The sequence below is a fragment of the Corapipo altera genome, unplaced genomic scaffold (assembly GCF_003945725.1).
Source record: "Corapipo altera isolate COAL_440 unplaced genomic scaffold, ASM394572v1 254, whole genome shotgun sequence".
Taxonomy (NCBI): Eukaryota; Metazoa; Chordata; class Aves; order Passeriformes; family Pipridae; genus Corapipo; species Corapipo altera.
Window position 1 is genome coordinate 99485 of NW_020885035.1, and position 25156 is coordinate 124640.

Consider the following 25156-nt stretch of genomic DNA (forward strand, 5'->3'; position numbering starts at 1 on the left):
CTCCTCAGAACTACACAATTTACTGTAAAGTCATTACCATTCTGTTCACTCATGTCTGGCCTCTTTGTTTTAAGTCTGTTTTCCCAGCTTACAGTATCAGGTCAACAGACTCTAACATAAATGAGTAATGCGTCTGGAATTTTTCCTTGCAACACCAAACCTCAGACCAAGCTCAGGCAGAAGGGCCATGCTGTGAATAGGATGTACAGCTTCAGCTGTACCTCTTCTTTCCACTCTCCATCCTGTCCCACTTTCCCTTGCAAGAGGCTGCTACATAAGCTGCTGTCTGTCCCTGACTTCATTTCCTCCTCTCACAGCTCTCAGAAACAGCATCTGGACTTTTGGAAGTCTAAACCCACCCTTTCTCAGGGCCTAGTAGACAAAACCACTGTCACTGTGCTTCCCACGTCCTGTAGTCAAAATCTGCAGCAGTGACCTCAGAAGTACCGAGGCAAACTTGTTTCTGCACGGTGGGACAGTTAGAGGGGATCTACTCACATAATTTAGTACTTGTGGTCATTTCTGATGTGCTGCCCATGGTTAACTCAGTGAAGGGAGGGTGTGCCCTGCTTCTTGCTATCTGCCCAAGCTGGAAATAAGCACCCCACAATCAGCAGAGCTTTATTGGCAGTGCTGAAGGGGTCACAGCACAGAAGAATGTCGGCCTCTTTCCTCAGCACTTTAAACTTCTATAGATTTCAGGTTTGGGGGAAGCAGAGTGTCCTTCTGAAACTTTCTGTCAGTAAATCTACTGTTTTATACAGATATTAGCAAATACAAACCAAGTTGTGTGAAAAATGTCAGTTCTATTTTTACCAACTAAAATAGAACAGGAAATTGTATGCTTAACATATGGGGAGAACTGGAAAACTGAACTACAGATATGTAACCACTATTATTAAAAATGGTAAATACGGTTGTGGAGGTGAAATGGATTATGCTGCTGGATGTTTCCTTTAATATGAATTCCAGCTATGGGCTTGCTTTGTATATGAAGGTGAATCGAAGATCCTTATGACAACTTCAGGAAAGAAAATTGTGTTATTACAAGTCAGTCATGTATTTATCCAGTGCCTTTGATGAGAAAACAAACACATTATAGTACACAAACTAAACAAATGGTTTCTGAATATACTAATTTCAGAAACGCACCAAGAGTTTTCATTGGAAAGACCTGAATATGAATGTCTTGCAAACCATAAAAAGAAAAGAAAAGTCAATCTGATCTGCTAAACCACAAGCCTAAATAACATCCGGAATCCGGATGAACTAAAGACTGTCACACCCTAGATGTGAATCATAAGCGCAGGTCTCCTTTGGGATGCCCTGGAAAGCCCCATGCAGGAATCCCAGCTCCACCAAGGTTTGAGGCAGCAGAGCACTCTGCAAAGGGTGCCTGGACACTGCTGCACCGGGAAGGTGGAACACTGGTGACCCTGAGCACATGGGCCTGGCCCCCTCCTCTTTCAGCAGAGTAACTACACAAGCAGGAAGTCTGAAAAACACCACTGCCAATATTTTTATTTACCAGAAGAGAAAGGTGTTCGAAATTTTCTGTTTGTTCTTAGAAAGCAATCGTTTTCCTAAAGAGACAGCCAGACTTCTTTCCACAGCTCTGAGACTTGGGCTCAATATTTTCCACACTAACTTTTTTCCCAACAAATGGCATAGTTACTCCAGCAGCTGAACCTCTCCTTTCCAGTTACTGGTACAGTCAGTGTGGAACAGTGTGTACAGTCTGTGTGGAACAGATCACACACCTGAGAGAAGCAAACTGCTCAACACTTCCACTGCCCCTTTTTAAATAAGGTGGAACAAAGTAGGAGCAAATACTATTTGCACCTATCAGTGCAATAGACCCAATGTTCCAAATGAAGGGAGTTCCACTCTTAGATCCTCTGCCAAAGAGACACAGTATGACATGGACCAACAGAAGGGGATTTCTTTAAGAGCTTCAGTTTTCTATGCAAAGAAACACATTAGTTTTTAGGAAAAACAGGGGTTTAGGCAGCATCCTTAAGAGGAGAGACAAGGGGGAATGGAGACAGCATATGCCAAGAGTTATCTATGAGGATTTCTCCTCCAAATCACTCCTGTTGTATCCACCACACAGGGATGGAGTGATGCTGAGTGCTCATGGTACACAGGCGATAACCACAAGCAGGAATTGGCTGCTTCTCACATGCAACCCCCAAAGGCTTTACTCTTTTGGCATTGAGCTCGTGCTCAAAAGTGACGATGGTACAAAAGATTACCTGTGAGAAAACAGAGCACCCAGCAGCCCACTGCTGATGCCAGCAACCCAGCTGGCCCCCAGCCCACAATGTTGCCAAGCCCACGGGTACACGTGTGACTGGGAAAAGGACCCTCTCCCCAAAATATATCCTGGGAAAGGCTCCCAGCATACTTAAAGTTAAGGGATACTAATCTAATTTCTTTTCAGACTGGTAATTTGTGACTCACAGGCAGGTATCTATTTTTAGGGATGGTTTCAACCAGTTCCAAACGGAAGTGCAACAGACTGCGGCCTCCAGCAACTGCAGCCACTTTTACAGCCCAACTGCTGACACAAGTCCTCTCGAAGGTTTGGCCAGTGCAACCCAGGCACAGACTATTACTGTGCAGTATCACAATCATGTATTTTAACCTGTGGGTCCCCCATCGCACAGGTTATTTTGAATTATACAAGAAATGCCTTGGCTTTGCACTGTTTTTTCTCTCCCTGCCTGCTCAAACACAAACTGGGAGCTTTTTCCAAACCACCCCATCACTATGTGCAGCGTCTTCCAGCACGGACTGTCTGATATGCTCTGAGTCAGCTACATCCAACAGGCCACAGCTGGCCTGGAGCTGAGCCAAAGACTTTTCCCTTCAGTTTTGTTGCACAATGTGATCTAAATACCTAGTCCCATCTAATTTGTTTCCTTCTTGTGTTTAAGGAAACTATATTTCACTTTGTGAGGTCTCAAGTTGGGGAAACATCATAAGGTCAGTGTCCAAAACCAATTCAGACAGCAGCACAAATAAACATGGATTGGAAAAAGAGACACAGTCGGGGAAAAAAAAAAACACAACAAAACACCAACAAACTTTTGTGACTAGACTATCGCTTTCATTAGCATCATGCTCTGGAATTTAAGTTTCATCTGTTTCTATGAAAAATATGAATGAAGCAATGTATAAGCAAGGAATGAATTTTTACTTGACTGTCCTGCTTTCAGTTGGGGTTAAACCCCAACACTGTAACCTTTTCCTCTTTGCAAATTTGTCAAGATAGTATTTTATTAAAATTTTGTTTTTAAAAAAAAAAAAAATCAGAATTTTTGAAGTGACACTGAATCACTAAAATTCTTTAAGGTGAAGACTGCCAAGATGTTTGGAAGTCAGCTGTAGCAGAGACTGCATTAAGAAGCAACCCAATATCTATAGTTTTTGCTATCCTTATTTTTACTTCATCCTGACAGAGAGCACTTCTTTAGAAAAGCCAGTGGATTTCAAAAATTTCTATTTTAGAACTTTGAAAAGCCGGAGTGTGATCTAAAAAATAAAGTTTGATTATCTGGTGACACAGAATTTTGGAAAAAAAAAATCATCTCTTCCCCAGAGATAACAAAACAGTAAGATGCTAAATTAATTTTCTTTTGCCTCAGATTTTGAGATAAACTGGTTTTTTTAATACATGCATGTATGCTTTTCTAGTATTCATATTCTAGCAGTGACTTTCATTCTAGGGGACATTATATAAATTTGGGGGGTTTTGCAAGTTATATTAAAAAGGGGGACCTATGATGTGATTCTGGTAATGGTACAAAAAATTTACATCGTTTTAAGTTGCAAGTGCCCCTGAAATGACACTCAAATATGAGGTGGAAAACAAACTGCTAATCAATGGACAGATTTTCTCCCTAAAACTTGTGTCACTGGCATGAGGATGATAGCACTACTAAGGAGAGATGCTCTAATGGCACAGAACTCAACTAGCACCCCCACTAAAACTCTTCCAACGCAATATGAAGGACACTGTTGGAGCACATCTTCCTTATGTAGAATAACCTTGTGATGACCCATGTGGAGAGCGCCACAGTGACTTTGTGAAGGTTTTGGACCAGCTTTTGTCCCAAGCCAGATGACAGCCCAGGCTGGTGCAACAAAGGCTTCTTGCCTGTCCCGTTCTTCCTCTGCTACCTGACTTGGAAGTTCTCATGCTAGCTGCCCTCAGAGGAGCAGGCATGATCCTCTTTCTCCGAGATCACAACTGCACCTCAACTTCCATCCAACGCAGATCTTCCACCGGTGACCAGAAAGGGAAAAAAGGATAACAGAAATCACCTTACCAGAAGTTTCAAAACCCAGCAGATTCCACACCAGGGTGGAGAGCTGGTTTCAGTCTGACTGGTCCTCTTATTTATTTGTTTAAGGGCTACCCTGGCAGTGAGCAGGGAAGAATTCCATTCCCATGTAAGAGCATGCTGCCAAGTTCCTCTGACTTGCAACAAGCTCACCAACATTTCCTGGTTCCCTCCATCCTCAAAGGTTAGCAAGAAGGCTGTTCAATACCTCACAGCAAACAGCAAGATCTTTCATACCACAAAGGAATAATTTAACTATGGGAAACAAATGTACCTTTTCTTTGAAAACTCTACTTTGAGCACAGCCAACTGAACATATTTCCACATGAACTGGCGATAAATGGAGAGGAGGAGTTTGCAAAGAGAAGTGCCAATTTGCCTGTGCCCGAATCAAAGCAGTTGCTGGCTGCAGGCATTAGGGCAGCAGCATGCGCAGAAGCACATTGTTCAAATGAAGCTCCTATTGCAAAAAGAAAAGCTTGCACATGGTGAAAATAAGGTATAAAATCTTATGTTCTCTTCCTCATTAGCACAGCGGGACAATAATTTCAGAGGTGGTAACTGGCAGGTGTATTTCTAGAGAATCACTCACTCCTGTTGCAGGGTGTAGCAGAGAGAACAGAAATCAGGTTTCAAAGTCGCTTTTCACCCAGGCTGGGTGTCACGGCCATAATGTGTTACTGTGGATAATACATGTTGCTCGATAGCGCTGTTAAACCTTTTCACGTGGATTTTAACTCTTGCAGAGGCATGATATGATTTCTAGAGGTCATGTTCAGTCCTCAGAACAAGAGGCAGGACTGACAAGCATCATGTTCAGTGTAGGCACTAGCAACCAGCACACATGTGCTGCAGGCCTGGTTCGTGCCCTCAGGGCTCCCTAACACGATGACATCCCCAGGCTGCACTGACAGCATGGGTTGATGCTGCCAGACTTTTCCATCCCAACAGCAGAAATAAGGTGAGAAACAGTTTTTAAGAGACTCCTGCAGAAATTTCCAGGATTGCAGACCTTTAAAACCTTAGCATACAAAAGCTCCAGCAGATTAGGAGGATCCACTGCAATCAGTGGAGATGACCATGATGATCTCACTGCTCTCAGTAGCCTGTTTCAAGGGCTGATCCATTTGTTTCTCTCTGGATGAATCACTTCTCAGACAGTTCATCAAACACACATCCATCTTGTTTATACATACAAGTCTAGAATTTACTAATTTGTAGAAATAACAAGAAATTAACAAGTCCAGTGATCAGCCTTAGAAAAAAAATCAACTACACCAATTGCAACTTTTCCTCTGTCACCCATTTGTGGATAATAAGTGCTTATTACAGCTAGCGAACACCAACTTTGTAAAAGTTGCAATGCCCAGGCTCATTTCAAACCATTTTCCTTACAATAAACCCATTTTCATTCTTTGTTTCTTTCTTAAAATGTTGGGTTTTTTTTCTTTACGCAGGAAATAATCTACACTATTCTTTGAATTAATCAAAGGATATTGCTCCTATAACCCATGGGTGCTCACCATGCAGTGGATGGAGTGCTTCACCTAAGAGCCCTATTGATGTTTGTTGAGGGGTTTTTGTAGTTGCAAGGAACCAGGTCTTAAGATGGTGTAACGAGATTGTCGCCGAATTGGCAAGCTCCTTCACCAGTACTAGAATAGAATGATTCCAGACCTTTAAAGAGAATTGGAGGATACAGGAAACACTGCTCTGGATTTCTACATGCCCGAATTGGATTGATTTGATGCAGCATGATGCTGTCACCCACTGCCAGCCAGGTCCTGCCTTGGCTCAGATCAGCCACTGCTCTCAGATCAGCCACTGCCCTCAACAGGAGCTGGACTCTTCACTCTCTGTGTTGCATTTCGCCTGAATGAGGAATGTTTTCAATCAGGGTGGGATAGGAAAAATTAAGAACCTTTTAGGAATGGCATATCCTGAGTTTCCAGAAGCCATCTAGGTCAACCCAGAGTCTAGCCGGCCGGTGCACTCATCCCAGTATTTACACTGACAGTGGAAACACTCCTGGAACAGCTGCAAACAATTACAGCTCTGATCCTCTCATGGCAAGACCCTGTAATGCAGGATCCTGTTGTTCACACTGCACAGTGCAGCACCTACTGCTGCTCACTTCCCTAGGAAAACATTCACGCTAAACTTATTTCATTATGGCTAATTGGCACCCAACTGAATACTTTTAAAAGGTGTGCTTTGCAATATCTGTCATCTGAAAGCTTCCCTTACCAGGAGGAAACATCTGTCTTCCCTTCAGCAGGTTGAACATAAAGCTTTTCAGTTTCCACGTTACATATGTACGCTAGAGAGTGTCAGAACAGATTAAAACAAGGATTCAAAATTGTAGTGTGCTCTGGTACTCACAGCTGCTTTCTTCCCCACCACTCTCATCCTTCCACAGGCAGTCCCTAAGCCAGTGTCCACTTTCACTACAGCATCTGTCCAAAGCTAAACTCCAACCTCAAGTCATACCCACACACTGCCTTCTCCCTTATCCCCAACTTGACTCCTCTACCACAAAATTTCCCGCAGCATTACCAACCCAGCGCTCCTCACTGGCTCTTGGTACAGCCTGGCCAGTCAATGCCAAGACTTGCTCCTGCCCTGGGCTAGGAAGCTCATGCCTTGCTATTGTGCTCACAAGTGGAACTTCAGGTAGCAACAATTGCTTCTCACAACCACACTGCTCTGAAGAAGCTGCTACGCACCACAGCATTGAGGCATCTCTGGAGTAAAACCCACTAAGAGCCAGGTCTGGCATCCATCCATGATCTCTCCCTCCCTCTGCTACTACTCCAGCTCCGCAATGCAAGCAAAGTATTGTCATGAATTCCCACAGCATGCGTGGATCTTGGACTGACATGGTGTCCTAGTTAGAACAGCTGGGACCGATTCATCACTGGATGGGTGTAGCCCAAGACTGTGTATTCTATAGCCCTTCATGCCATTTCCCAGAAACTGCTGTCAGTAGAGGCCTGCGAGGTGGTCCCCCCCCATGCTCCTGTCCTCATGCCCTTTTGTGGAATTCCCTGACTGAGCACCCTCACACCCTTTTATGGAATTCCCCACTCTGAGGGAAGGACTGAACATCCTTTTATGGAATTCCCCGCTCTGAAGGAGGGACTAATCATTCCTACCTGAGCTGGAGAATATATAAACCTGGAGTTTCAGAACCTTTTCACGACTCGCGGGATCCAGAGGAGGACTGCAGCTCACCGCTCTCAACTGGACTGAGACCACCACCCTCGGCTGGGCTGCAGTCGCTGCTTTTGACCGGACTGCAGCAACTCTCCCACCAGCAGGTTTTTCCCCTCTTCCTTTACTTTGGACTCGGGGGGGGCCCAGGGAGCACCGCTTTGTTTGTGCCCCGGGGTGCCACGTTGTGCATTTGGGGTTTGTGGGTTGAGACCAATTGCTTGTCTGTGTAGTGTGCTTACTGTATTATTTTATTAAATTGTTATTCTGACTTGCAATCTCTCTTTTGAGTTGAGTTCATTTCCCCTGCTGGTTAACTTTTAAACCAGCACACATGGAAAGGATTGCTATCACCTCAAAATAATCCTGGCACAGGGACTGTACAGAAAGGTGGTTTAGAAAGAGAAACATTAAGAGGAAAACAGAAAGCAGCAACCCGGCTGGCACGACAGAATGCATCAAATGCCAAGTCTCTTCATATTTACAGACTCATGCAGTTTATGGGCTTAACCAAATGCTTCAGTGAGAGAAAAAAGAATAAATAATGGAGTCATCAATTTGTAGTCCTTGACACTAATGGAAAGAATGACAGGGCCATAACAGTGAAGCCACACTCTAGTATCTTTGGCCTTATTTTTGCATCTTTCCTTCCTTCTCTTGCTTACAGACCTTTAAAGAAGCATTTAAATCTAAACTCTCTCACACGAAGAAAGCCTGAAACACAAGTCGATAAAAATGCACAGAGCGGAACAGTACAACACCCCTGGACTTTGGCTGAGCCAGCACTTGAGCAGCATACATTTTGCTGTGTTCCTCGATGGGCTGTGAATAGACACTTATATAGGTGTTATTCTTTGCCCTTCCTGATACAGGTTTGAGTAATGAAAGTGGAAACAGCATAGAAAGCAACTCTGGCTATTCTGATGGCTGAATTGAAAAGTTTTCCTCCAAGGAGTTTGATAATTGAGAAAGCAGATTAGAAAAAAGTGGCATAAAATATGACCGTAATCTCTCTGAGACTAGAAAATGTATTACATTAACTAATAAGCAACAGGAAGAGACTTTATACTTCCTTCTACACTTGCATTTCCAGTTATATAGTTACAGAAGAAATTGTTAGGAGGTTGTTTTATTTGTGGGCTTTCAGTGGAAAAGACAGAAAACAGAAGAATGTAGAGAGTTTGAACATGAGGATAAAATGCAGCCATTGCTCAGGAAAAGAAGCCAGCTTGCCAAAGGCAGAAGAGACCAAGATCCCAGGTCACTGCCCTTGACCACGTGATGGGACCTTGCTGTAAATTGTTATTCCCCTTCCAGGACACTGTTTGTGAGGTTACCAACAGACCTGCACAGGTGGTGAAGTAGCAATGAGCAAGAGAGCTGTGTAACACACAGGTCACATTTGCTGGAGTCACCCTTTGGCCTTAGGTTTTCTGAACTGTCCCATAACTCTTTGCAAGGACTTAGACCACTACTTGAAATTATCCAAATTATATAAATCTCCTCTTGAAACAACACACATCTTACCAAAATATCACTGTCACAACAAGTGGCAAGTGCCCTGGCAAAGCAGTTCATTCTGGCACTAAAATAGCAAAATACAAAACCACAAAACCCAACAAAAACACTTGTTTAGCTGAGGAAAAACACTGTCGTGAGTGCCCGGGAGTCTGAGTCGCCCCTAAGGCTTATTGAAGTTACAAGTACTCCCAGTGAATTATTCACCACCAAACTCCAGTGGAAACAGTGTGAAGCCCAAGTCAGTGGGTCAGCAGTGTGTAGTGTGACACAGAGGTGAAGTGGTGGACTGGATCCTTCCAGCCCAGCTTGTGTTCAGTGTGAATCCTTATGTGAATTACATGGCACGCTTTCCCTGAGCCTGGCAGAAGCAGTGGAAAAAGAAAAAAGCTAACCTGTGATTATTATTGAAAAGCAACTGTATATGTTTCATGCAAAAGGTTGACAAGAATAAAAGTCAGGGTGTCACTCATCTGTGAAGTGAAAGCTGGTTTAAGGTTCAAATTAAACTGTCTGTCTGAATCAAAACACATGCTTAGTTTCAGTATTAGTGGAAAGGACGACTGATTTGTCACTCAGTAGAATATTGTGGTATTTTACTATTGATACTAGGATTTTACATGCCAGTGCTGGACTGTTCAGGCCCTGCTGCTCATGAGGTTTGGGGTTTTGGATGCATTAAATGGGAGACTGCTGAGTTCTGATCATTTCCAGCCATTACTTGCCAAAATAAATGGCAACCAGATCAATATTTCCTTGGCTTGACACTCATAAGATATGTCCAGGTTGTAGTTTGCTGTTTGGGCTTTGTCTTAAGGATAGAAAAATACAAACAGGTAGAAAAAAGGAAACCATGGCCTTTCAAGGCACCACAAGTCAGGAGGCAAGACAGATGAGACTGTCAGTATCTTGGAGGATAGGTTTGGACTTTAAAACTGTTTTGACTGCTTGCAGAAATGCTATGAGGGAAAAAAAATTCAATATGGAAAATTGAAAGATGCTTCTGCCAGGCAGGAAGAATCAGGTTCACAACTAAGGGAGGAAAATAACTTGTCCAGGAGCTCTGCAGAGAAGGATGGGTCACCAGGGAAACCAGGAGTCAGTCCATGGTGCTGCAGAAAGTCCAACACAGTTCTGCCATGAATAGACTGAGCTAGAAGCCTCCACTGCTCATGAAGTCACCTATTCAGGGCACACAACCTTGCTTGTAGGTCCTAACTTCCTCATACTTGTTTCCAGGGCTGGGCACTGCACCTGACAAAATATGAGAATGACTGGAAAAAACTCAGAAAACAAGAGGAATGACTAAAAGGCCAGAAAACAACACCAACAGGGAAAAGAGGGAAGAAGATGGGATTATTTAATCTGAAGAGATGAAGACTGGGGAACTCCTCAAAACAGTGTAGGATATGTAAAACCTGTGTCTTGGAGGAAAGAAATAATCTACTTTCTAATGTCTGTTATATACAGAAGAGTGTAGGACGTGGTGAATTTACTGCACAGCTGGAAAGATGCAGTTCAGACACGAGATAAACGGTCTCAGTGGTGAAGGGGGAGAACAGCTACAGCTTGCATTGGGAAGCTTTAAGGTTTCCAGCATCCAAGAACACTTTGGGCAAGCACCCTTCAGGAATGAGAGGTAGTGCTGATCCTGCCTTTGGTGGAGAGCTGTTTGAGGTCTGCCTAGCTCCACAAGGACACAGGAGTGGTCTTTCCTGATCTCTGGCGAGTCAGGCCACTCTGGATCGTAGCACTTACAGAAATTAGGGAGTCAGCTGGAACACTGCAAATGAAGAGTTCCAGCACATACTGGGAACACTAAACTTATTTTTATTAGGAGAATAAAATATAGAACAAGGATACAATTTAAAACTAAGGAAACAGTGCCTTCACTGACCCTTCTCCCGCATACAAGTTTTTACACTGAATTGTCACCTAAGCCCATCCTAGATACAGTTTCTTGTTTTGCAATCACAAAAGCCTATCTCCTGCAAGAACAGGTTAACCATGGAGGGACATGCAGCAGCTGGAAAAGCAGAGCCCTGAAACAGATGAGGGCTGTGTTCATCCCAGAGATACTCACCCCCTCCCCATGAACACCACAATTAACAGAGACGAGACACCAATGGCTAGAAAGAAACTTTTAAAAGTGTCTTCTGGAAAGAGATCAACCTTCCTTCAAAAAATATTTTCTATGCATAATTAAAGTACACATATTTTACTTTTAAAAAGTTGCCACACAACAGCTAGACACGTAAATAAAATGCCACTTGCCTTACACTGACACAGGAACAGAGCTCAAGTATAGCTCAAACCCACAAAAAGTGAAAGGGACCTGCCACTGTTTGAGAAGAAAAAAGAGATTCCATATTTCACTAGCCTGCAAGTCATTTGGAACCTTTGCAGATCTCAACCTTAAAATACCAAGCCCCCCTTACCCTTTTGGTAGAACACACACGCGAGGAGCAGAACACAGTTGACACCCAACACCAGCACTAGCCCCAGGAGATACCACTTGTCTCTCAGAACAGCCTTTTCCCTGCATACCTGCCCAGCATGTGCAAGGGGCATGTGCATTCCCACCACAGGCTTCTGCAGCAGTGCAAGGTTACAGCTTTGGTTTTGATCTAAAGGTGTTTACGCTTTTCCCACGCAGTCCACTTTGATGTCTTTTAAAGATACCCTGAGCTTGCACTTTCCAAAAGAATAAATACAGCCTTGCTTTCATTCATATTTCAGTTGTGAAGCACTCAGTTCAGGATCATTTGCATAATGATTTAGCAAGAGGCAAACACCAGGAACAAGAAAAACACTGAACATGTTAAACGTGTGTATTATTGTCTTGTACAGAGAAATTTACCTTAGTAAAATTCTGTGCTATGTTGAACGAAACAGAGCTGAATCACAACCTCTTACAGTGTTATCTTCTACACACTCATGTTTCCTAAACAGTTTGTTTTCCTACAGTATGAGCTCTGAGAAAGCTAGAAATGATTGAATTACTATTCTGCAGTCAACTGGGCTGGAAGTAGGACACTGAGTAACACTGATGACTGACAGCAGTCAACTTATCTGGATCCACTGCTGTGCATCAGGTTTAGAGACCATCTGCCCCTACATGTTACACCAGTGCCTCTCATCACATGGACAACCTGTCACGTGCTCTACTACACTAGAGTATCCTGCATGAAGGAAAAAGCTATTTAGATAGTGCCAGTACAGATTTGTATTAAGAAAAGGCATCTCGAGTGTATCACTAAGACAGTAAGACATAACCAGCAGCAACAGGCAGGCCTAGTCCACTGGCTTTGTTAATTCTCTTTGGCCCTATAGAAATGGTTCTGGCTGTAGTATGCATGGTCTTAGCTTCAGTTCTTTTTTAAGAAAGCATAAATGCCTTGTGTTTGAAAAATGAAAAATAACTAACATAACAAAGCTGTGTTAATATTAGAAGGAGTTGTGCATCAGTGGTTCATACTGAATGGATATCGGCAGTATGTTTGCTGGTGCTAGGATACCATGGTGATGAGCCCTGAAGAATTACCAAAAATAGATTAAATGCATGTGGCAAGTGATAATAAGCACGAAATGTTTTCCATACAGTAAAAATGCTGCAGGAAAGCAGAATAACGCATTGCATAAATCAGCTCAAAGAATCAACAACTTCCAAGCAGAATACTTGGGTATATGAATGCATAGTCAGAGCTGAACTCTTAAGCCCAGAATTGCCAAAAAACCCAATTTGGCAGTAGTGTCTGCAACTAAAGAAATTCAGACCGAGTAGACTGGCGAAGGATCTGCCATTGCTAGCAAAAATGTATGAAAGGAGCTGAGACGTTTGTATTTAAAGTAAGAGACATTAATCACTGGGTAACATGTACCACAGTGACTGCATCTTCCCAAGTTGTTGAAGTCTCATCCCTTTCTGTATCGAGTCAATCAAAATATTAAAAATGTCATTCTTTGAAGCTGTGCTGAGCCAGGCTGCTTGTTCGCTGCTGCATAAAACAAATCACTCGAAAGCGTCTCCCTGCAGCTGCCCACTGATTCAGCAGGGGGCTTGTACACAGAACTGGAGACACGAGTGAGCCCCAGCAGCTCCCGTGCGGGAATGACAGGAGACAGTGCACCCCACTTTGTCGGGAACAACCGCTGTGCTGCATTACCACAGAAAACGTGGCATCAAAGGGACATGAAACGTCTGACATGGCACTGATACTGCTCCCAGCTGTCAGTAGCACTTGGCTCAAACCACGCCTCATGGAGAAATGTAGACACATACATAAATATTTAGGTTGCTGCTCCAGATGTTAAGCAACCATCAACCCAAAGTGACAAGACTTTCTGAAGCAAAATTTCTTATGCTTTACAGCTTGGGAGAGCTCCCACTGAAGGATGAGTCGCCAGAAGCAGGTACCAGAAAGCATCTGGCAAGGAATATCCCACTGTGTAGCAACATACCAGAGGCATTTAGGGGAAAGCACCCGGAGCTGCCTGACAAACAGCGGAGGAAAAGATATCAAATGCAGGCTTTTGGGGAACACACATGTCCCAGATGTCCCTGGCTTTGGAACACTGCAGCTACTGGAGTCAATACAAAACCCTTGATGCCCATCAGCCACAGAAACTCTTCCAAGGGAGAGACAACAGCAGCAGAGTCCTCCCAATGTTGGTAGGATTTTTCAGCGTGCAGGAGCAACAGAGATATCTAATTGCAAAGTCTGTTACTAGGTGACACACCAAGTCCTGACAAACTATACTGGGTGATATTTTGATATATTGGTCTATGCAGCAAACTCTGTGCCAAAAATCCACCTTCACTATCTCCACCTTCTGCTTCCTTGGATGACTGAGGAACAAGGTTCCCAGAGCACATATGCCAAGAGAAATCTTCTGAAGATCTCAGAAGGTTAAGGACTTGAAATCTTAGCAGTTTTCATGTTATTTCTTCACTTCCTACAGAAAAGACAGAGGGCCCTAAGATAGAATTGTAGAATCATTTAGGTTGGAAAATACCTCTAAGACCATTGAGTCCAGTCACTAACCCTGCACTGCCAACCCTACCACTAAACTGTGTCCCTAAGCACCACATCCACACAACTTTTAAATACCTCCAGCAAATGACTCCATCACTTCACTCAGTTCAGCCACTGTTGACCAGCACCCTGGTCCCTTTCCACTGGGACACTTTCCAGCCACTTCTCCCAAACTGTAGCTCTTCCTGGGGCTGTTGTGACCCAAGGGCAGGGCCTGTTACTTCACCTTGTTAAGTGTGATAAGTAAGAGGCTATAAATTTGGGTTGCAAGGAATAACGAATTTATTAAAGCCAAAAAACTAGCAAAAATGGCTAGCCAGGCGACCGGAGGAAACCCCTGTTCCTGCTGCGGTCCGCAAAGGGGAACAGAAACAGCACTTGTTATACCCTTCTTTGCTACCTCCCCCCAATGTCATGTCATCAGTCCATTGGTTGTGGTTTCGCGGGCTGAATCCTGCTTGGTTCCTCCTTCGTGGGCTATCTCCAGGTTGGTTCCTCCTTTCGCAGGCTATCTCCGTTGCTGAGGGGAATCCACCAATGATGTGAAAGTCCATAGTCTCTGTAGGCTGTGATGCTGGAAATTTCCATCAGGATGACGGTTGGTCAGCCTGATTCCTCGTGGTCGACGCCCTCCTGTTTGTCTCCATATTGCTCCCTATTAATATACTCAGTACAAATACTTTCAAAACAGCAAGAGATAATATGCCAAATCATCGTTGCGTTGTGGTTTGTTAGTCTGCAGTTTACTAATCTTGTGGTCAGGCATTGCATAACACTCAAACTTGTGATTCCAACAAAGCATTTAACACAGCTTAATAACTTTATAAACTCCTTCAATTTGGATCAACAAATTTACTCCGTGATCACTTATAACATTAAGCCTCACACAATTGGCCTCAGCCCATCAATCCATACCATCAGATCCCTCTGCAGAGCCTTCCTCCCCTCAAGCAAATCAACATTCCCAGCCAACTTGGTGTCATCAGCAAACTGACCGAGGGTGTATTCAATTCCCTCATCCAGATCACTGATAAAGATGTTATCTCCAAAATTATTTCCACTTCCTGCTAGTAAACAGGACAAGAAACTGAAGGGTGTGTAGTAAAAACAAAATTCTAAATGCTCCCATAAAGGGAATCATTTGGGAAATTAATTTGTCCCATTAAAAAGATGGTTCATGAGCATCTCCACTCTCTGTGCAGGACAGCCCTTTGCTTAAGCACTTCAGCTCTTAGCCAGAAGAAACAGGTTTTATTTGCTTTTTTAAGCAGTTTAAAACCAGAAGTTGATTGGGATAATGCAGCAAAGCTTCTGTATGGTTTATGGATCCCACTTGGTCCTGAGGACACAGTGTCTTTCTCCCTAGCTTTCACACCTCAAAGCAACCAGGTAAGAGGAAGAGTATCAGAGTATCAGAGATCTTAGACCTTGTGGCCACCAAAAACTGCTGAGCTTGGTTTTGCTTCAGTAAGGCTCAGAAGACCCCTACAACAGCAAAGGCCCACTGTGATAGTGGCCAGCCTTACTGAGGAATAAGTGCAGTCCGGATATCTGTGAACTTGGGCTATGCTACAGAAATTCTCTGGTGGCTTCTTAAACCAGCTTCACAGTCCCTTAACACCATAGGAAGAGCAGGATGAATGCAGGATCTATAGCAACAAGAAAAATTATAGCAGAAATATATGTGCTGTATTAAAGATAAGAAATGAGCCAAGGGGAAGATTTGAGTTGACTGTTCACCTCCATCTTGGCTATAATAAAACTGCAGGATAAAACTGCAGGATAAGGTACAAAATATTAACTGTTGCAATACTTCACATTTTAACCTGAAAGTGTGCTGACAAACCAAACCTCTGGTGCTAGCTGGTCTTTCCTCCGAAGAGAAAGGTAGGAGCTTGTCACTGTGCCTCAGGTAATGCCCCCCAGCCCTGATTGTGCCCCTGGTAAGGGTTGGCAGACAGTTGTCCTGTCAGAGCAAAACCCTCCACACCTTGTCTTTACAAGCTGTGTGTTGAAGGAAAGCTTCCACAAATAATGAAGTATATCAAAATGCCAGCAGGCAACACTGCACCCAGGTCAGGGCTCCAAATTGTCTTCCTTGCCATTCAGAACCTCTTTTCTTTCCTTGCTCAGAGACACTGTACCAGGGCACATTACAGCAGTACTTTTGTGGTGTAAAAGGAGGACTTCATACCTTGGTTGATGTAGCACCAATTTACAAGCCTTCTTTTGTGCTTGTGAGTGACCTTTGTGTGTTCTGCTCACAGATTTGGTGTTTCTGTAGTATAGCAAGCACGGTGTCAAGTACAAACGCCCAACATGTGGTGAGAATCATCCTCAGAGCAGCTTACAGGGTTGTGCCTAGCAACTGTGATTCCAAATGACCAGAACTCATTGAAAGACATCAGACAGGTGGTAACTATAGCACAAAGCTACAGAAACACACAGACACTTTTAGGATAAGATCCGAGGGGGATGTCTGACTTTTGCTTTATAATTCCACAGTGTTTGGGCTTAATGTGCTCCACAGAGTGTTCGAGAAAGCAAAGGCCTGTCACTTTCCTTATCACAAAATACAGCTCTGAAATGATAGGTCTCGATTTCACTTTCTCATAATCTTCAGCAACATAAAAGATTTCACATGCAAATCATAGTATTCAACATGAAAATTAAATTTGGAGACAGTAACATGAGGAAAAGATTTTCTGAAATTAGCATGAATAATAGCCCCAACCTCACACTACTTAAAAACATAGCAAATCCAAAATTTCAGACTGGGTAGAAGAGTACTATGCAGTAGAGAATTTAGGTCACTAGTGGTTGTTATTAGGTCAGCCAGACCTGATCTGCTCTCTTTCAGTATTTGATGTCTCCCGAGAGCTCTCTAGGACTCTCCCCTAACTATTCTCTCTTTACACGGATTTGAGAGGCTTCAGGGTGTTGATAAATTGTTTCCTTATTAGAAGGAAAGACTTCCCTGGCAGGACGTGGTTTTGAGGAAGTAACTGCAAAAAAGGAGGCATCACGCAAGGGAAAGCCCACTGCCTCCTTCCCAGTAGTGGCCTCTGTTGTACGGAGCAACTTTACCTCGCGTCCCGCCCGCAGCCCCGAGAGAGGGCGCTGGAGTCTCGGCTGAGAGATGCCCGGCTGAGAGATGCCCGGGGCCGGGCAGGTGCGCGCACAGCTCCCGGACGAGAGCCCCGTGGAAATCCTACGGATAGGAAAGGGGAAGTCGGAGAAGCGCCTTGGCGCCTTTTTGTTTTTGTTTTTTAAATTATATACACAAACATCTTTCGGGGCTTTGAAGGGCTGCATTCTCATGGGAAATTGCGCATACTGTAAAAGAAAAAAATTAAATAAACATTCGAGATGTATAGTAAAAGACAACAAAAAAAGCAATTTTCAAAACACAGTTGTTTGCCATGTGTTTGCATCTAGTCTGGAGACACTGAAAACAGCTTTGAACAATTCTTTTGCCTAATGTGCGCTACTGCAAGAAAAGAGCTGCTGGCCAGCTCTGCCTGCCCACGAGGATTCAGAGAAGGTAGCTCCAGTGGCCACCACAGCTCAGGGGGAACAGGTCCCAAACAGCACTCCTACTGGTGTGAATGTCCATATGGACACAAGTAAGACTCCACAAAAGGAGATATTTGCAAGTCCCATTGCAGACGTTATGAAAGATTCTCCTTTTCTGTTGGGTTGGCTTCTTCAGTTTCAAATGAAGCAAATTCAACTAATTTATATTTCACGTAGTCCTGAAAAGCATTCCTCCTCTCTCACCCAAGCAATTACCCTAAACTTTTCCTTGAGTACAGCTAAAAAACCCAATTTTACAATGTTCTGCAAGCTACAGAGAAGTCTGGTCCCTGTGCACTGACATTACTTGTTCTTAATATTTCCATATGAAAAGCAGTTTATTCTGCTCTGCTGTATATTTTACAGTTATAGGGTTTCCTGAATGTAGGTCACAAAGGCAAGACTATATCTCATATTGACAAATACTGCATAGCTGAATCAAGGACCAATTTCAATACTCTGTAATAATTCTTTCTAAATTTTTCCAAACAACGTCCTCAGATTACAGCCTAAACAAAACATTGTGATGGCTTCCAAGCAACTTTGGCCTGAAATACACTGCTGATGTGGTGTTTAGAGCAGGGTCAGGTTTATAACTCTGTTTAAAAAAAAAAAAAATCAAGGTTAATTAAGGTTTCTGTCCCCAAAACAGAAGTTGCAGGACCAAAACTATGGAATTATGTTGAATATTCCCCAAGAAAAAACTCAACACCTGCAGCCTTACTCATCTTCTGACTCTCCAGCCCAAGACATACACCTAGGCTGATTCCAGACTAGGCATAGTGCAAGAATTTTGCTGAGGAGAACCAGGATCTTTACCAAATTTTACATGTCCCACTGGAAAAGTGGAGGACTGGTGTCAGTGAACTTTCCCCTCAAATATTTGGCCTGACACACATTTCTTATTCATTGCCTACATGAGCATGAGGGATCTCAGAAGGAGGCTAAAAGAGCATGTCAATTTGACAGCTCTCAGTAGATTCAAGCATCCTGTGCTCCAGTTTGGCCTCAGCTCACACCTCATCTACCAGGGTAAGACTCGGGTTCCCTGCAGCAAGTAACACACAAACTGCAAATCCGAAATTGTTCCCAAGCTTCACATGCCCTGAAGAGGTAACTTTGGAGAAATAACTGCCAACTCCACACACCATCAGCTTCTACCAAGTACAGATAGCCTGTGGGCCTGCTGTGGTTAGTCAGAAGTTGAAAGGATCATACAAAGCTAAAAATGGACTCCCTCTGTTGTCAGCCTCCCAGATTCACACCTCCTGAATACAGGCAGCAGAGCCATGATTATTACTCCAGACTTCAGAAGCAAGCTCAGCTTTCCACTAAGGATGGCCTCCTAATCTACATCCTCCACAAGGGTTAAGTTCAGCAGAAAAGAAACTACAGAACACAATTTATGAAATAATCTTGCCAATCTAGAAGATTGGCTCAGGGCTATCACTTGCAAATTCAAAGGACTTCTTAAATGTGGAAGTTCCCAAGGTGCTGTTCAGAGGTGTGGGACCAGGGGTCTCCGAAGAGAAGCTACAGAGTCAGGATTACTACACAGTGTTGGAAAATCAGGGACAGTTAAATTCATATTGGTACCTGGAGACTCTGGAGTCTTTCTCATAACTTTGACAAGAAGGGCATTTTGCTCTGTTGTCTGGACCAAAAGGCTACATAGGGTCAGAAGGCACAGTCAGGACTACATGGAGGCTTTTACCCCTTCTGCAGCGAGGGTGGAGGGCCGCCCCTCTGGTGTGCTGAAACACCCTCCCTGCCCTAACCCTGAGCCAGTGCTTTCTGCTGGGCCAGCCACCTCTAGACTGCAGGCTGCAGAAGCAGGAAGGTTTTACTCTGGGCTCTAGAGAAGACCTCAGGGCTTGCTGACAATTGACAGGAACAAACATCAATTCCTGCTGCTTAGCCTTGAGGCAGGGAGACCTTATGGCAGCAAGGCCATGGAACATAATTCAGATCCTTTCCACAGAAATGGGGCTTGCTCCATTATTATTGTCTTACTCCATTACGACTCAGCATCCCAGCTATGGAGGAACCAAAGGCCAGGTTGCTACTAGTCTTACAGCCAACTTTTACTCCAACCTTATTCATGGACCACATCCAACCCAGACTATACAAAACTCAATCAGTCTCTGCTGGTAGCAGAGATTATTACAGCAGTACAGGCTCAGCAAGATAACTGCAGAGGAAGGGAGGATATTAAGAAGTTTGATCTGGAATAGAAAAGTATCAGTGAGGGGAAAAAACCCAGTAGAGGAATGATCTCAGTATTTCCCAAGCATTATCAACAAGCATAGACAGTACCAGCAGGAATAAAAAGGACAGTAAGATTTGGTCAAGGACATGCATGAAAGGGAAACTTGGTGGATAAGAGGACTGAAAGGAATAGAAAATGCAGAAGGTCGTTTAAGAGAAAAAAAGAGGGGGGCAAAAGAGGAAGGGCAAGAACCAGGACTGTATCTGTCACTTGTCTCTCCCCGCCCACTCTGAGGAGCTTCAAAAGAGATCTGGAAATAGAGAGGAAAAAAACGACTGTCAGATATTACTGTTCCAACCACTGAGTCATGGCAGGAAACTACTGATACTGTAAACTAGTACTGTAAGGTCAGAGACTATTTGAGTTTTATCAAGGCTCACTGCAAAAGGAACAAATATTCAGCGGTGAAGATTTTACTAAGTCCCTTTTGTAACTCCTGGTGTTACCATAGAACTGTTTCATCAAGTATGTTTGAAGGAAGCTGCCTTTATTTTAACATTTCACACAAGTGCAGATGGTTCTTTCTCTTTCTCTCTTCCTGTATCTTTGTTTTTATTGCAACAGATGCTTATTAAGAGAAGGATGTGGAGAAAGAGTAGAAAAAGCCACCAGTCTTTGGAGTGCTACTACATGTTTGGTCTACTCCAACTCTTATAATTGCTGTGCCACAGAGAAATCATTTTATTATGATCTTCTTATCTTTTCTTCAAATTAGTCACTGGCAGTTGTCACCACCTATACGGCCTTTTCAGACACAGTCCCCATCAGTCCAGTACACGTGCAACGGGTGGAATTGCTTCCAGGAGGCTCTTGTCCCACTTCAGGGGTTAAGGTGTAATGGGATGATTATGCATCTGCTACTTTCCAACTCAGTAATTTAAAGCTAGTTGGTTCCATGAGTCCCATGGGTCTCTGTCCAGCCCATCTGAGTCACAACACCAAGCCTGAACCAGACTCAGTCGAGCACAGTTCAACAGAAGGACACGTTCTCAAGAATAGCCCAGTGGTAGTAATGCCTGTTGAATTCAAGGAAGTCAGTCATACTGGGGAAAGACACTGGTGACCCTGGAAACCTGTCCCCTTCTTCGTTCACCAAGAAAACAAACCAAAGCAGAACTTGACACATTGGGCAGGAGGCGTTTAATCCAGTGATGAATGGAACAAAAGGATGCAGGAAAGTGGTAGAGTAACATCCTGCACAATCCTGTAATAAACTGGGAAGTCATGACTGGAGGCAATTCTCCTCATGGTAGGCTATGGGCAAGCACAAACACAGGCACCTGAAGATCCTTGAGTGTGGAATCCCTTCACCTTTTTCTTACAGTAGCTGCTTAATAGCTTTGATGCTTTAAGAAATGAAATAATTTGTGACCTTACATAAACTAGCCAGATGCTTTATGCGGTGCATCACCGTAACACCTAACATGGCTGGACCTCAAAACGTTCCTATCAGAGATCACTGGCCAAAAAAAGAGAAAAATCTATTCCCTTTTTGTCTGGGCTTACAGGTACTGATAAACTTGATGACATAATGATGATTTCCAGAAGGGGAGCAATATTTGTCTCAGTTTCCACATCAAAAGGAGCCATGGAAAACGGCAAAGAATACAATGACTCAGTATCACAGGGCGGAGACTAATTAGCAGCAGATCAGGAGCAGGCAGTAGTCTCTGGAAGACGGTGCTTTCATGAGCAGAGCACGATCTTACTCATGGCCTGTCTTGATCAGGTTTCCATGAAACAAATGCTAAGGCTGCCTTACTGACACAAACTGAACAGAAAACTCCTGCAGTTGTTTGGTTTGTTTGTTTGTTTTAAAAGTAGGGCCTCTGTTTGGGACCTTCCCTATTCTCTTCTTCCAGCATCCAGTTTATCCTGGAAGGGAGGAAACCTGCCCAACACTAACCAAAAGCACAGGAGCGCTTATCAGTCAGTGCCTCTCCGTCAGCATTCTCAGTTCACTGAGGACAGATAACAAAAATATTAAGAACATGAAGACAGCCTCATCCTTTCACTCAATCAATGCAAATGTGCTACAAGGTCGTTTCAGCAATAGCTTCTTTTAAGACATACTATTATCCTCCGTGATTTCACAGCAGCTGCCTTTTCACTGGGTCAAAACCACTACAAAAGCATTTTATTTAGTTAGTTATCACATTACCCCACCAGCAAGGTTTTAACAAACCTGTCATCATTCTGGGTTTATCAGAAAAGTACACTGTGAATACACTGAAAGATAATTCTTGTCTTACAAATGATTTAGCTGTTTTTTCTAGGAATGTATTCTGAAATGCTGGCAAAACTAAGATTTAAAACTGGGTCTCCCAGTGCTGCTGCTATTCCTATTGAGACTCACTGAATTACCTCCTAGTAATTTTTTTTTCTTCTGAAAAATCTATTTCTTACTTAAAGAAGATTAAAAACTCAGAAGTCCAAGAATTGATTTGTTTCTTTTTAACTAAATCAGCAAGCACATTTTTCAGGAGTAGATGTATGCCCATTCACATTGAGAAAGGCAGCCTAGAAGAGCTGATGGAAGGAACTGACTTTATGAATTTTAAAGTTTCCATTCCTCAGGATAAAACCAAAGGTGAGGAAGTAGGGTGGGGCTCCTCCTGCCATTCTCAGTTTGGCTGGGAGAGCAGGAAAGTCACAGGATGTCCTGTGAACCAAGAATTAGGGCTGTCTGTCGAGCACTGACCTCCCTGCTGGTGCAGGTGCATCCAAGCAGCTCCCTGATCTCACATGGGCTGGGAGGAACAGAGATTGCCTGAGCACTTCTGCTTTAAACAATTACAATGAATGTGGGCAAATGAATGCCCTGTAGAATATTTTGAAGAGTTTTAACAATCACTTTGTTGTTTGGTGACCAGGAGTTTGACAAGCAAAGGCAATAGACACCACCCACTAACCCCAGCTGAGGTCTGAACCAAGACATCAGTGACACAGTGACGAGGCCCTCTGGCTCTCATTTGCTTTGCAGGCCTGTCATTGCATTTCCTTAATGCAGCAGGAACTCTGGCATCCCAAAAATCCTCCTCTCCTAGGCAACAAGCTGATTGACTGTCTCTTACATTTCTTTGTTTCTTTTTCATTCATTCTGAACTCCATAACTGGTAGATGCACCCACTAGGTTCTCTATTTCTGCAGCTTATGATTTTTTGAAGCAGACAAAGGGATTTAGGAACTTAAACCTCCCTGCAGCAGGGATGGGCAGGATTTTGCCAAAATCAGCCAGGCTAGGAAAGACACAGTAAGCACTCGCTCTGACACAGCACAGTGAGGATAACCTCTGTGAGTGCTCACACAAGCTGAGAAGGTGTGCAGCAATCTGTGTTAGGATGAGAATAGAGATGGGTGGGGACAGACCCCTTAATTTGTTTTGAAAACACCACTCATGGTCAGTTAAACTCGTGACCTGGACAGCCTGGCCATACAAGGGAACAGGGCTGCAGTTTTGCACCCCTCTGCAGCCTGGAAGTGTGTGCAGCAGTAGCACCTGTGAGCAGTAGCACAAGTGGGAAGCAGCAGACCCATACCTAGGACATGCCACACTCAAGTAGCCCTTGTCCCTCTCCTGAGAAGACATGACTGGTGAGAAGTACCCAAGATGAGCTGCATGTGCTGCATTGCCAGACCCGTGTCCTTCAGACTGGCCTGATAGAATTTCACACCATGTCCAATGCTGTGTGATGACTGCACAAATGTCCCCACTGGTGGCCTCAGTCTCTTATTTGGGGCATGAAATCGGCCAGCTAACTCCTGAACATCACCTCAGATAGAGGAGGACACATCCCCACAGTCTCAAGGCTCATTCCACTCTTGTGACAGCTGCATAAGTTACTATAGAGAAAACCAGTTCAGTGCTGAGAAAGTACTGCAATAAATGGGAGAGACATTTTCTCTCTCTACAGTTTGTCATCACAAACAAGGAGGGATATAAGGGGCCAAGCTGCTTTCTTGGGTCTCGCAGCAACCTCCCACAGCCCTCCACTGCTGGCCAAGCTGCAGCCCACACAACTCTGAACTGCTCACTAATCTGCAGGAAAGCTCCAGGAGCCTCCAACCAATGGATACAATTGACTTACATGTATACATTTCTGTTATGTATAAAGAGCCAAATTCATTACACACTAAAGCATGGCAGTTTTAACTTAACACTTTCAGGCTCTTCCCTACTTCTGCTGGCAAGACCACTGTATTTTCTCATGCATGTGAGGAAGCTTTCCCAAATAGTATCACAAGGGAAAAAAACCTATGTACATCTTTCTGTGCAGGATGCCCAAATCGCCAAGTTTGCAGAGTGACGCAGTAGCTGGGGAGTAGCTGAGAGGACTGAGCCTGTGCCTGCTCAGTGGGAGGCATGAGGATCTCCTCACAAGGTGTCAGCAGATGGCTGGGTGCTGAAGGTATCTCCCTGGTGACACCCACGGGAAACAGCTGGCAAAAAGCTAGGATGAGGGACAGTTGCCTGCACAATTTGTCCAACACAGTTTAGCCACCTTGAGTGCCTTCGTTGGGCTGAAACCATGGCACAGGATGCTTGGGAGGCCGCTGCTTTTCTGCAGCAATAGATGGAGCTGAGGCACCACATGCGTGAGCACCTCAAATAGCACTAGTCCTCTACATTTACACACCTGAATCATTCCTCTGCAAAACTAAAAGCAACTGGAAGAGATGATAGTCACAGGAATTCAAGCTACAGCTCTCCTATCTGCACTGTTACAATTAGAGTGTAGGGTTAGACCTGTGAGTATCACGATCTGATAACAATTACCAGCAAAATACCAACTTAAAGGCCAGTGACACACCCTCCCTCTTCTGTTTACAAATGTCATGGTCATATGAGACAGTAGTCAAAGACATCAGCAGACTGAAAATAAACCACAATAGGATATGTTGATAAATATTTATTTCAAAATACAGCTTTTTACATGACTAATGTTAATGTGATTTCAGAGTGAGAAGAAAACAACCAATGTTGATTGCATGCTAACTGCATGCAGAGGAGTGACACAGGTAACTACCATCAACCCTAGCATTTTATTCTCCTAATAGGAAACATTTGTAGGCACATCAGTCAATGCCATTTTTGCTTTTAATACACCAGTGACTACTAGCACAGGTTGCAATTTTAAGGCCACAGATATCATCTTGGAAGGGGAGCAGCCATGTGCACATCCTTTCATAACTAT

At 43.7% G+C, this 25156-nt stretch overlaps 1 long non-coding RNA gene across 1 annotated transcript; it reads right to left on the reverse strand.

The window, feature by feature from the left end:
* Window positions 1-18657: 18657 nt before the first annotated feature.
* LOC113959331 lies at window positions 18658-19638 on the reverse strand. The gene is made up of 3 exons (XR_003531772.1): window positions 19503-19638; window positions 19289-19359; window positions 18658-18740 (listed from the first exon to the last, which is right to left on the reverse strand). It is a non-coding gene; the product is annotated as an uncharacterized LOC113959331 (long non-coding RNA).
* Between the last annotated feature and the right edge of the window lie 5518 nt (window positions 19639-25156).